Genomic DNA, 13,803 nt, shown 5'->3' on the forward strand with positions numbered 1-13,803 from the left:
TCAAGACATTTTAATTTCTATTTTTACCAAGCCCCGACTGCTTTTATGCAGGATGGTATTTGTGTCATTGACCACTGGAGCCCAGCTAAGTACCTCGAATCATTATGCTGCCCTGCCTTTGCAAGTAATGAGCCCTTTTCCAGTCTATAAAATGTTGGTGTTTTGTGGTTTCCTGGAAGGGAGATAGCAGCTCCCTGGAAGGGAGTGCCTGCTCCCACTAACAGGATGTCAAGTTTGTCAGTATCAGAGACTGCAGTGCTGGCTACCCTGCAGGCATTAGTGCAGAATTAGGGGAACAACCATTACATTGTTTTATTTTATTATCATTACAGCACCGCTGCAAGTAATCTCCAACTGGTATAGCTCTACTAATAGGCAGCCTGTTAGCCACAATTCCATGCACCAGGACAAGTAGCAGTGATACTTTTAAGACTTCAAAAGTAAACAGGGATTTACACATACTATTTCGATCTTGATTCTGTTCAAGTTTTTTTAGCAGTTTATTTATTTTTAATAGTTGCCATGAATTAAAACTTATAGTACTTCTTTCTTTGCTCCTACTTCAATATTGAAAGATATGACAAACCATCTTAAATGGGGTTAAACTAGTCCTCCCAAAAGCCTCCCAGTGGAACTGCTAAGGATTTAATTTTCTACTTTAATAGGTCATTTATTTTTCACTTTGAGAAGACGAAGCTTTCATTGATTGCAATAAAATCACATAACAAATTACTTGAGTAGGCCAAAAAAGCTGATAAAAAAAAAGTAAAAGGTACTACTTTTGTAGATGTCTTCAGAAATAGTCCAACTTTTTCAGTGCTGACATCCTATCAACAAGTGGAAGATGAGTGCACCTTGGACCTGCTAGTGTTAATGAAAATGATCTCTGCAAACTTGCTGTGTGTAGCTGGGAAAGGAAGAGACTCCAATGCTTTTGCTTGTTAACATTCTCCTTTGTTTCTGCCCTCTCCAACTCAAACGCTTTCTAGCTGTTTTGCTGGCAGCTTTAGCAACATTAATGTATTCCAAACTAGAAAAGTTTCTACTTTAATATCTTACAACTAGCTCAATATGTACTGACCTCAAACCCAGGATAGTAGTCATTTGATATTGCAGTTCATTATTGTTACTCCCAGCAAGTTTCCCCTTGAAAGTGCCTGATGCTTCCCCCTCCCTCCCACACACACCCTCCCACCCTCCATTCAGAATTTGTTTTTAATTGTTCAGGAGAGAAAATTCAGACTGTGAGCCAACAATATATTTCCAGGGGGTACAAGATATTAATAGAGCTACATCGTGGCCCCATATATTGTAATAAACTGTGCTGTAATTTGTTTACCCACCGTAGACAGTAACTAACATTCAGATAAATGGAGTTGGCGCCTGCAAGATTTATGATATACTTCTGTGCTTAGCAATGTTTAATCAGGGAGTTAAAATATTACAGCGTAAAATCCTTTACAAGCATGCACAAACAGAGAACTGCCATTAGAGGCTTGGCAGACATACTCGGTGTCAAATAGTACCTCCAGAAACTCTCAAAACACAAAGAGGAATATTCAAAGCAGCTACTAACTGACTAGCATTATTTAAGAACCACGTCAGAGCTCATTTTTTTAGGGGGACTTGCTTTTGAAGTGACAGAATGATAGGCAGGGACAAGTGGGCTTGTCTGCAGAGCCCATCAAGCTGAAAGAAGTTTGGGTGGGTGGAAAGCATGGAGGGGCGGGGGGGAAGGGAGGTGAATTTTGGTCAAAAAGGTGGTAGATGCCTGTCACAGAGCTTAGTGTGTTTGGATAAGACAGGCTAGCATGTGGGGGGATCAGCATGAAGCATCACACCTGGAAGAAAAGACAACTAGCTCCAGCCTCAGTGCCATAAGCCTGGCTCCACAAAGTCTAGCCAACATCTGGAATGGATATCAAGAGACACAGTGCAGCCCTGACTGGCGCTTTACTCTACCTTTGTACTTTTCACTGCAAATTGAAAAGCAAAACAGACATCAAGGATATATTTATATAACTGTCTTCAAGCTGCATTTTCTACTCCCATCTGCTGCACATGATAAGTTTCAAGTGTTTTCTAATAAAAAAAGGATTTTTTTTTTTTTTTACTCCTTGTTCAGTATACAGACTGACCTTTTTTTATTCACAGTTTTAAAGGAACAGTAAATATTTTACAGCCAGAGGAAGTGTCAGCACCATAAGACTTTCTGTTACTGACATTATTTAGCCATACTGGCTATCAAACCAAATGTGACAGGGTATGAGTTTGTGAGCGTGCAGATACCTGCATTTGCCTGAGTGTGTAAATGAGCTCACTCGTGTGCATTTATAAGTGCACATGTGCTTTGGAGAGGAACATTCCTGGGAGTTTTTCACTTTATTTTCACATTATGTTGTTGCTACGTCGTTCAAAGGAGGAGGGCAGCCCTGTATGTACAGGAGACCCTGTGGTAAACTGCGCTCCAGGAGGGATATGCTGAAAGAATGCAGCCACAATATCAGAAAGGCTCTGGTTTTCCTCTCTGCTTTCCAGCTACCTAGCTGATGAGACAGGTTCAGCCTTCTAGTCAAGTTGATTAATTATGAGGAAAATAAACAGAATGAGAAATGGTTACATTTGATTGTGAAACTTCACCCTCTGACCATAAAAGTGGGCCTGGCTATACGTGGGTTTGAGCAGAGGCATAGGGAGCAAAAACCAGGTATCCAAAATATATTCTGTACCACAGGGGCAATAACATATAAAAACAGACATAAGAAAGTACAATTATCTGAGGGAGTCAACTTCAACCCATGAGAGACAGTAGGAACCAGAGATACTCATCCAGCCCTAAGAAATATTTCCTCTTCAGTATAGAGCAGCGAGTCTGATACCTATCTACTTCATTTATTGATAGAAATGAGGGATAGCTGCATTTGTCAGAGTTATACTGGTATAAAAACTTCCTAAATGCTCTTTGAGTCCACTGGTGGAAAGGTTCACCAGTACTAATAACAGGAATAACAATTCTATAGAAACTGTCTATAACATCAAAACTGATAGTTTCTATTACTTACTGCTTTCATAGAGAGAAAGGAGAATGGAAAAAGTTCCATTTTATCTCATTCATATTGTAAAGTACTATTTTAATCTGGTTTAGTACTGTGAACAGGAGATGGGGATGTAAAACCTACAGTTCTGCTGTGACTGCACAGATCACCTTATAAAACAAAAGAATTGGTAACATCTCTGTCTACTCCTTTGTAAAATACATATAATTCACCCTACCAGGTAAAATATGAACCTTAAGTAGTGGTCCTGATTAAGATAAATCTGAATTTTGTGTTGGAAATTTATTGCTGTGTTATAGATGTTCAGTGAAGCAGAAATATTTTTCTTTTTCTCCATGGGAAAGGTACCTTTTTCCCACAAGACAGCCTTCATGAAAAAATATGCTGTCTTTAAAAAAAGTTTTATTTTTGTAACAAAAATATTTTCAAAAGTGAAAAATACTGTTTTCGCCAACATTTCTTATATGAAAAACCCCATCATTCCTAATTTGCTCTACTTGTAATGTGCTTCAGCTGCTTCAGTGAAAAAGCCCAGTATAACAGCAAATACTATATTTATAGCATATGAGGAAGTTATACACCCTACATTGTGAGACCCCATGAATTTCAAAAGAGCTAAGAGATATTCATAGCTGAAATTTTCTAAAGCAATGTCAAAATGAATGCAATCTGAAAGTGGATCATTTCATAACATCTATTGAAAATCATTCTCTTTTAGCTAACAAAACATATTTGTCCTCTTCCATAATATGCAGGCAAACACAAATATCTGTTTTTCAATTGCCATTGTGTTATCAGCAGCAATTATTTTGTTAGGTAGGGAGGTTTGTGAGTTGGTTGTTTTTTCGGTTTGGTGTTTGCAGGGGTTTTTTCCAATCAAAGGTCTATAACTTCATTGAACCTCCCACATTTTATTTGGAAAAAAGGGTGACATAGGATCTGTGAAGTGAAACTCAGTGTCCATAAAGCTGTTAAGAAGTTACAGAAAGGAGAAGCCTTTTCTTTGTCTGAAACCAGTCACTGTGCATGAATCAGGCACATTTCACAGGCAAAAGAATAGCTTGCTCTCCTAATTCTGAAAATATGGTTTTCCTTTGAAATCTCATTGATAAACTTCAAGCATATTCCCAATGTAATTTCAGAGTTTCCTACTCCTGAAGCTACGGTCCCAAGTGGAGTTATCATGGCAAAAGTAGCATATGACAAAAGATTTGCACATGCTTTTAGTATGGAAACTCTGTGTAAAGAAACACTAGGCCAGAGTTTGGACATAAAGAAGGCAGTGCTTTTTTCTTTCCATATCTAGACCATTTCACATCAGTTCTAGAGATTTTATTTTGCCATGCATATCCATTCAAAACAAAAGCTCCATGAGTTTGCTTCCTAGAGAGTAAGATATTTCTGGCTGCCTTTTAACAGAAGGGATCATAGATCAAAGGAAAAGGAGCAAGGTGGGTCAGAGGGAAACACCAGCATTTCTTGAACCCCGTTATTTGTTTGCAGATAAACACAAGATAGCTGTAAAAGTGACAATCTAATGTGTTTGCAAGAATGAGAAGGAAATAAAATTGAAAGGATCTGAAGAAATAGGTGTACATTTCTAAATTTTACAATTCTTGAGCTTAATAATAAATGTTTCTATAATGACTATATATGTCTTGTATGTGCATTTGTGTTTGTATTGGCTCATTTGTTAATGATGCAAGGAGTTGTTCTTTACAGAAGGTCTAAAAAAACAAGAGTATCTGTACATAGTTTGTAGTGAGAGGGATGGTCTGCAGCAGACCATGCTACCAGGTCATTTCGTACTATGCACAAAGTAATGAAATTAGCACTCTCTAGAGTTAGACACCCCATGCTAAAAGGCACTGTCTGCAAATTTAGAATCAAGATTAAATTAAACCCCTAAAACTTGCTGAGTGAGGTTCAGTTTCTGAGTTTGTTCCTCCCTCAGATTTCATGTGGCATATTTCTCAAACAGGGAACCTGCTCATTCTCTCTGTTTACCACTATCTGCCTGATAAAGTAGAACTGAAAACACTGCGTTGTACTGGAACGTGAAGTTCAGCGTTCAAAACAATTTCTTGCTACAAAAATAAGGGAAGGCCTTTCCTATGAAATCTATGAACTCGAAACAGGGATACAGAACTAGTTGTTGCCAATAACTTTAACTTCATTTATCTATATTTGGCAAAAATTAGGCTGCAGCTGGAGATGAAATGCTGAGCTAAATAACTGCAGCGACGTGAGCTCCAAAACAGCAATTACTAAGCTGTGCTGCCTTGTGTAAGATTTTACTTTTATTTATTGTATTTAAAGCAACTCTCTAGCTATGTACAGTACAACAAGAACTGCCTGATCAAATAATGCCTGATTGCAAGGCATCTCAGCTCCACTGTCAATATAGTTAATTGTTTAGCAAGGCAAACACATCTCTCATGAAGCCAGATTAAAGCTGTGTGCATTGTAGTTTTACCATTTTACATACCTTTTTATTGTCTCTAATTGCAAGGAATTACTAATTTTAAACCTAACTTGGTTTATTAAAAAGCTGAATGTATTAAATGTTTATTTTCTTATTAGAAAAGCCATTTATAGTTTTTAGAAGGCTGAAGGAAAGGGGCATACAGTCCCTATTCATTGCTGTATTGAAAACCTCCATCTCAAAGGTCTTGGTTGTTTAACCTTTCTTCATGGTTATGAGAAAAAAAAAAAAAAACAAAAAACAAACAAACCAAAACCAACAACATATTAATAAAGCCGTTGGAGAAACTGATTGCCAACATAATTTCTATCATCTACCCTTTTAAAAACAAGGACAAGAGAGCTGGGGGGATTTTCTGCAGTGTCATCTCTTTCTTCCTGGTGAATGTCCCTGTTCTTGTGTGAAGCTCAGGTAGCTATAATTATGGGTGTTCCCCAGTACTAACTCCACACATATGTCTACTATTACAGTGGAGCCTCACAGTAGCTTCTGTCTCGAGCACAAAGATGAGATATAAGAATATGGAACAAGTTTCATCATGCATAAACAGCTTCATCTAAGGAACAGTCGACATTTCTGAGAAAGAAAAGGAGAAAATGAAGTGACATAAGTATCTTGCTAGTTGTTCTAGAAAATGGATGTTGATGCCATAAATCTAGCTCATTCCAAAAAGTAGTGTGACTGAAATAATATCACAGTGCCAGAAAAGCTGACTAATTGCCTGAATTCCAAAGGTGACATAATTTTTCCAAGATGACATAGTATTATTAGTAGTATTCAGTCCCTCAAACAGTGGACTTTGTCCTTATTTGCCATATTGCTAAGTCCTGGTTTAGTTCCACAACCAGCAATCCTGATACAGCCTACCCTTCTTCAAATTTCTTGTTCATTTACAAGCTCTTTAACCAAAACCAGCACAAACTCTGAACTATCTCAGTCATTTTCTAGATGCTGACAGCAGCACTTTTTTGGAACATACTGCCTTTCAGCAGCTCGTTCCCAAACATTTAGGGCCAATAGATCATTGCTGTCACTCAAATTAATCAAAATTACTCTGCACACTTATAATCTAACTTCTACTTGAAGGTAATGCTGAAAACAATTTTTAATATAGCTCCAGATTTCATCTGCAGACCACCTCCTGTGTCTTCATTGATTGGCCACTAGTCATTGGTGAGTACAAAACTACAGAACTGACGACATTTTTTCCTCATCGTCTACATCCTGGAAAGAGCTGTCAAAGGAAGCAGCCACCCAGATAATAGTAGGTCATATTGCTTAATTTGCTACCAACTTCATCTTAGGAGAAGCAATGTTAGATTTTTCTGTGCTCAGGGAGCAGTAAGCTGGCTGCTTAAATTTCCTCAGATGCCTCACCATTTATTTCAAGACATTGAAAACTCCTGGGAGAGACAGAAGTGGGAGGCTTGCTTCTTGTCACCTTATATCAACTTCTGAGCCAGCCTCATTTGATGGAATAAATTTTAGTCCAGCACTATGCATATAGGTATGTCTTTTGCTCAGATTTTGTGATTCCAGTCTAGATCTTGTGATTCCATCCTCTGCCAAATTGCTTGATTTCTTGGTGGAAAGGAAAGCAAAGCAAGGCAAAACAAGCCAAGGAAAGCAATACAAGTCCTGTGTGAAACTTGAGAATTCTTGATGGAACTTACCCACCTTTGATTGACAGGTATAGACTATCAAAGCTTAGCTTTTCTCTTTATTAATGCATATTATGGGTCACTCTTTCAGTTCTATAGGCACAATGTAGAAATATTTAAACACGTTAACCTACAGCTGTGTCACCACAATTGCCTGCAAGCTATAGTTGTTCTCACAGTATTTGTTACTGTAGGAGATCTTTCAGAATGGAAATGAAGGCTTACTAAGGACATGCATCTACCAGCCATTTACATCCCTAGACCAGTACTGTTGTACTGAGAAGTTAATGACAAAGTCCCTCTAACCTTCTGATATTCTAGTCTGAGCACATCAGGGATCAGCTGCTCCTCACAGCCATGACCTTGTAACTTGAAGGACATGAAAACCATATCATAGTTTACTCTTCCTCTGCAGAGACACTTTGAGATGGCAGAACTAAAACATTTCAGCAAACATCACTTTAAGTTCAGTAAACCACATGAGGTGAAGCATTCCAGAATTACTGTCAGTGCTTTTAAAGTACAGTCCGTGTTTTCTGTTTTTACATCAGAAAGCTAATACTTACATTGCTAAAAGAGAGAGACTGCACACATACTTCCAGATAATCTAACTTGTACCAAAGGCTGCTAGAGATTAACTGACTGGGTATTACTGATGTTGACACTCTGATATATGGCTCTCTGCTTCTACTTTAATATCTTACGGCCATCGCACATGTTGAATGTTGTTTGGGCTGTCATGCTTCAACATAACACAAAGCAGGAACTACCGTAACATATAATTTACAGTGCAGAGTCTACATTTTACTTTCACATATAGAACATATACAGCATTCTTCCTTTTAAAATAAAGCTTCCTTGTCTATTCATCACACATCACTAATCACCACCGCTCAGGACTCTCAAAATGATGTACCATGTATCAGAAAAACTGACAGGGCAAATGACTGAAATTGAACACATCTGTACAAATTGTGAAGAAACTGCAGGACTATTATCCAAACAATAATAATGGCAGCCACATTTCTTTTCTAAAAGTGGAATCATTCCCCTGCCACTTATAACAGTTTAGTATTTACACACCTCCACAAGTCCTCAAACCACTCTTCCTGAATGATTCTGAGACCTAGATCATGGTTCTGTTGTTCTGGGAAGATCAACAGCTAGTCAAGCACATTACAAAAATAACAGTCTGACTAACTCCTTGTATTCAGCAGGATAATAGCAGTGAGGAATCTTCTCCTTACTAACAAGGTTATATTCTGGTTGAGGAAGATCTACATGCACATGGATCTCTGATTGCATTTACTGTTTTATTGACTTCTGCTCTCTATTATCCAATTCACTACCTTTATATTCCACCCTGAGCTATTAAATAGAAAAGACTATGGTGTTGAAACTTGTTTTAATTTATATGATTACCACGGTAATGGAAGCATTTGGTATCTTCTTGAAATTTCTTATATGTATTGGCTGCTCTTCACTACAGTGTCACATCATCTGTTCCCAGTTTCTCTGCAGTAGACTGGTCATAAAAGTCTACATCATCTCCATAACCAGTCAGATAAAGACACAAGAAACACTAAGCCTGATAAAATAATGGGCTGCTTCTGGAGCGGAGAGCATTTCAGCCAAAAGCCAAGGGGTAAGATAAAGGCAACCCACTCCTGCCTCAAGCAGACATCCTGCTCTGCTCTCTTAGAGATGTGCAGCTTGCCATGGGGCTCTGACATCCTATTTTCCAAGGATACTTGCAGTGCAAGTAAATTATTGTCACAGCAGTTAGGTAATTTCTATTTCCACACTTTTCTAATCTGCCTCTGCCTCATGTTCACTTCAGCTCTTTATGCTGATTTTGAGACAGTAATTCATTCATTTTAATGCCAGCTGAGAGCCAGGCTCCAGCAGCCTCCAAGCTTAGTTTTTCATCCCAGTGAAGCTCATGTTCTTTTTCGTTTATACTACAGAATTCACTTTCACCTGTTAAAAGAATGACTTAGCTCCATATTCAGGAACATCCAGCACATTTCCACCAAGCACAGATTTTTGCTGCCATTCTAGCATAACTCTCTTGTAAATGACTACTGAGACACAGGACAGTTAGAAAACTCATGTGGAGAAGCTAAAGTTGATCTATGCCTTTTACAGGAATGTTCGCTATTGATGGCTTGCAAGCTGCAATCATTCAAAAGGCCAAGCAAAGTCATCATGAATTGTGGTTTCAGACAAGTAAATAACAAGCTTAAATAACATAAAGCTCATATGCTTAATGACAAACATTTTCTGAAGGGAAGCTATCATCCTAACCTTTCTAAATAGGAAAAAAACATGAAGAACAATTTATGAGGTTTATACCAGACCCGCAGCTCTCATTTTTTTATTATTTTGGTTGGCCTGTTGGGATTGTTTGTTATGGAGATATTCTCTTTCTTTATAGAGAGTGCAATACTGTCAAAGGATATACTGTTGTTAGTAGATCTGGCCTGAATATCATTCAACTAACATTAGTTATTAAGCCAGAAATAAAACTTACCCTGTTACTAAATCCATATTCTACCACAAATACTTTGCTAGTAAGAAAGCACATTTCTTCATATGGCAGACAGGAGCTGAGGAGAGTCAATGGTGATGGGTAATAACAGTGGAATCTCATTTATCCTAAAACATTGGATAAAACTTAGGTTGTAATTTTTCTCTGCCTTACTGAATTGTTTTCCTTAAAATTCCCACGAAAAGCCAGGTGATTCAGGAAAACATGAGAATGAAGATTAAACAGATTTCCTTTCCTACCCTTCCACTCAGGTAGGGGGGGAGGATTCCAAAAAAAAACAGTTATTTCAAAAAGACAGTTATTTTAACTGCATTTGTTGGAGAGAAAGAAGAAAAAATTGGAGACGGTGCCTTTTTGTTTACAGATTATTAGCAACTTTTTCTGTAGGGAATAGCGCGATTATGGGTCTGCCAAAATGACTGAGATTATTTGATATTCATTAGAGAAGGAGAAAAATAGAAAGTAAAGGAATTAAGAACCTGGATGATCCAGCATGTTCTACTAAAGCCAACAGAGCCAAGGATGCACAGTTTCCAAATTTTTGTTTCCTGTATTTTCACACATTGCCTCCTAAAGCAGTCATTACTTGCAACTCAATAGGTGCTGTGTGAGCTGATTACGTGGCAAATTAAGATCAGGTGAACACAGAAGTTGCCAAAAAGTATAATTTCAGTAATCCCGAAATTATTTCTGGATTTGCATTGAACAAGTGGAATAAGGATTTGAGAGCTAGATGCTGATAATGCTGCTATCTATCACCGTGGTTTTGTACTCTCTTCCAGTAATTACAGCTCTGCCCAGACATGTGAGACTGGTTCAGTTCTGTCCTTCACTAAACACAATTCAAACCCAAAATACTTTTCTCCAAAGAGAACTCCCTAGACACTGAACCAAGCATTCAAAGTATTCAGACACTCTTTACTGTTATTTTAATATTGCTTGAGTTGACAAGAAGCCTAATGGCTACTGAGCCTGTAGACTATCTTGGCTTCAGGCACTGCTCTGATCCAGTCATAATATGACCTGAATGTGGCTCTTGCATTTTTTAAAGCAAATATCTTAACAACAAACTGTCAATCAACCTAAGCAGCCGCTTCCTCAACCTGTTTCTGCTGGTGTTTCAAAGTAACTGCTTATTCGTCAATCCAGTGAGTACACAGTTTACACCAGTGGTTAGGGCATTGTTCTAAAAAACATTACAAGTGTCTTCTCATGCTCTTCCACTGATTAACTCACTTATACAATTAAAACAGCAATGACTTAAGAGCATTTTTGCGAGGATACCCTAACCAGATGGCTCACATTTTCTAATATGAGTTAAGACACTGGGATTCAGTCTTTGCTGGGAGAAAAGAGTGACTGTCTATTGCACTGAATAAATGCTCAGTACTCAAGACAGACAAAATGTAGGAGGAGGAAGAATCTTGGAATCATAAAATAAACTAGGCTGGAAAAGACCTTTGAGATCATCAAGTCCAACCATTACCCCACGACTGCCAAGGCCACCACTAAACCGTATCACTGAAGGCCTCATCTACACCGTTTCAGAACACTTCCAGGGACAGTGGTTCTACAAGTGCCCTGGGCAGCCTGTTCCAATGCTTGAGCACCCTCTCAGTGAAGAAATTTTTCCCAATATCCAATCTAAGCCTCCCCTGGCACAGCTCGAGGCCATTACCTCTTGTCCCATCTCTTGTTACCTGGGAGGAGAGACTGACTATAACCTCACTATAATCTCCATTCAGGCAGTTATAGAGAGCGATAAGGTCCCCCCTGAGCCTTCTCTTCTCCAGACTAAACAACCCCAGTTCCCTCAGCTGTTCTTCATAAAACTTATTCTCCAAACCCTTCACCAGCTTCACTGCCCTTCTCTGGATTTGCTTCGGCACATCAATGTCTTTCTTGCAGTGAGGGGCCCAAAACTGAACATATGATTCTAGGTGCAGCCTCACAAGTTCTAAGTGAAGTACAGGGATAAAAGGGAGGCAATGATGGAAAGCGACCCTATCCCAGGTCAAATAGACAATAGTGTTGAAAGTAGAATCAAAATTCAACCTCCTGGCAGCCATGACACAGACACAGTCACTAGACAGCCTTGCAGGTCCTCACTTCATTTGCTGATGGTTTTCCTAACTTGTAAAGACACATCCATCAAACCATCTCATGTGACTTGGCTTGAGAGCCCAAACATGGGTTGACAAGGTGTCCCTGAGCTCCATTTCTAGGCAATGGAAACCTTTCTTCCTCTCAACCTGGGACAGATTTTCAGGTGGTTGAGATAAAACATACCCCCAGATTACATAGTGTTTGACTGTAAGAGGAGCCTAAGGTGATAAAACTAGACTGGGATGACTACATTTCGGATGCCTGAACTACACCAGAGGAAACTCTATGACCTAGCTGCCCTGTCCAGGCACTACACCTGTTTGCCCTACAGAAACATCATTACAGTTACTGCACATTCGAAAACCCTCAGAAAAAGGTATTAAGTATGCATTTTTTTTCAACAGCTTTGCAGACACATTCTAGTTCGCTTATAGGCTGCTATTACTCTTCAGTTATTAAGAAAACCATCCTATAGTTTCACAAAAGTTTAACACTGGAGCTAAACTCAAAAAAACTAAGCTCCTACAACACAGTAACCATCCCAAACAGCTGGTTTTTTTTAATAGCATCCAAGACAAAGAATAGGAAATGTTTCAGTGATGCTGACCAAAATAATGTGCCATCTCTTCATGAATAAGAGAAATGGAAAAGCACTCCACAACTGAGCATACTCACCAGCTGGAAGAGAAGGAGAGGCAGCAGGCAGGTGCAAAATAGCCATTTTGGGGCTCTAGTTCGTTTTCTCTGTATTCCAAAGGACTGACACCAGAACAGCTTTCTGTGAAAAGAGAGGAATCTAGATTTAGTCCAGAAGTGCCTAGTCAATGAAAAGGGACAGTATCCAAACTCACACATTTTTAAAGATTAGGCCCCTCACACACACATACGCTGTTTTTCAATATTGTTCTCAATAAAAACTGAGATTGTTTTCTGAACAGGACGCCAGCTGCTTCCTGCTCATGCTACTAATACATAACACTGCCATTGTATCAAATCAAGGGATCCTCACTCTGATCATCAGCCAGCGGAACAAATGCACTATATTAAGTAAATCCTCATTAAAGGCTACAGCTTCAATTGGTGTAATTCAGCCCAGTCACACTGACTCCAGCAACATTTTACTCCTGCTTAGAACCTAATCTGCACTGAGATTTATCTTTCACATGATTAGCTAAGAAGTTGTACACTTATATACAGGAAACACTTCTAGAGGTTATGCACATAGTCTTGGCCCCGTAGTTAGTCATTCTTAATAGTTATGACCTCTCTCAGACACACTCGCAACAAAAACATGCACAAACAGCGCAAAGCTCTCTGTAGCGTGAGCTGAGTATTGCTCTCCTTTGCTACAGAGAAGCAGTCTCCAACCTTCTGCAACTCTTGCTGTGAGCATTCCCTTCCCTCTCAAGAGGCGATCTTCCCCAAGAAGCCACTGCCTCACTCCATGCAACTCAAATCTGCTGTTACCATGGTTAATATTTCTGACTTGATTGGCACCACTAGTAATTGAACTGCAGTCTCTTGAGTGCAGCAAGCTCTATTCATTAGCCCCTATTGTGTTAGGACACTGCATCAACCCACATTATTTTCTTGTGTTTAGGGGAAAAAAATCAGCCATGAATACAAAGTTATGTCGCCATACAAGATCATACAGTTTTGCATGATTACAAAATTAAATAAAATATTGCACATTAAACTTATTTATATCAAGAGTGGTGCAATATGGGTTGAGGCACCTTCATTTAGACTGTATAATGTTATGTGTATCTAAAACATGAAATAGCTCAGTATCAGCTTTATAAGAAGAGCTCCAGTTTCATTACCATCCTAAAAAAATATTTGCAGTCTTTTTTCTCCTTTTATCCACTTCAGACATAGTTATACTTTATACAAAGTTGCTGACTATGTGTGACTGAACACTATATAGGCAATGAAAAGAATCAT

Source organism: Pezoporus flaviventris, unplaced genomic scaffold (genome assembly GCF_033815535.1).
Source record: "Pezoporus flaviventris isolate CSIRO_AGI_PZ_B2104156 unplaced genomic scaffold, CSIRO_AGI_Pfla_v1 ptg000031l, whole genome shotgun sequence".
In the NCBI taxonomy this organism is placed as follows: Eukaryota; Metazoa; Chordata; class Aves; order Psittaciformes; family Psittacidae; genus Pezoporus; species Pezoporus flaviventris.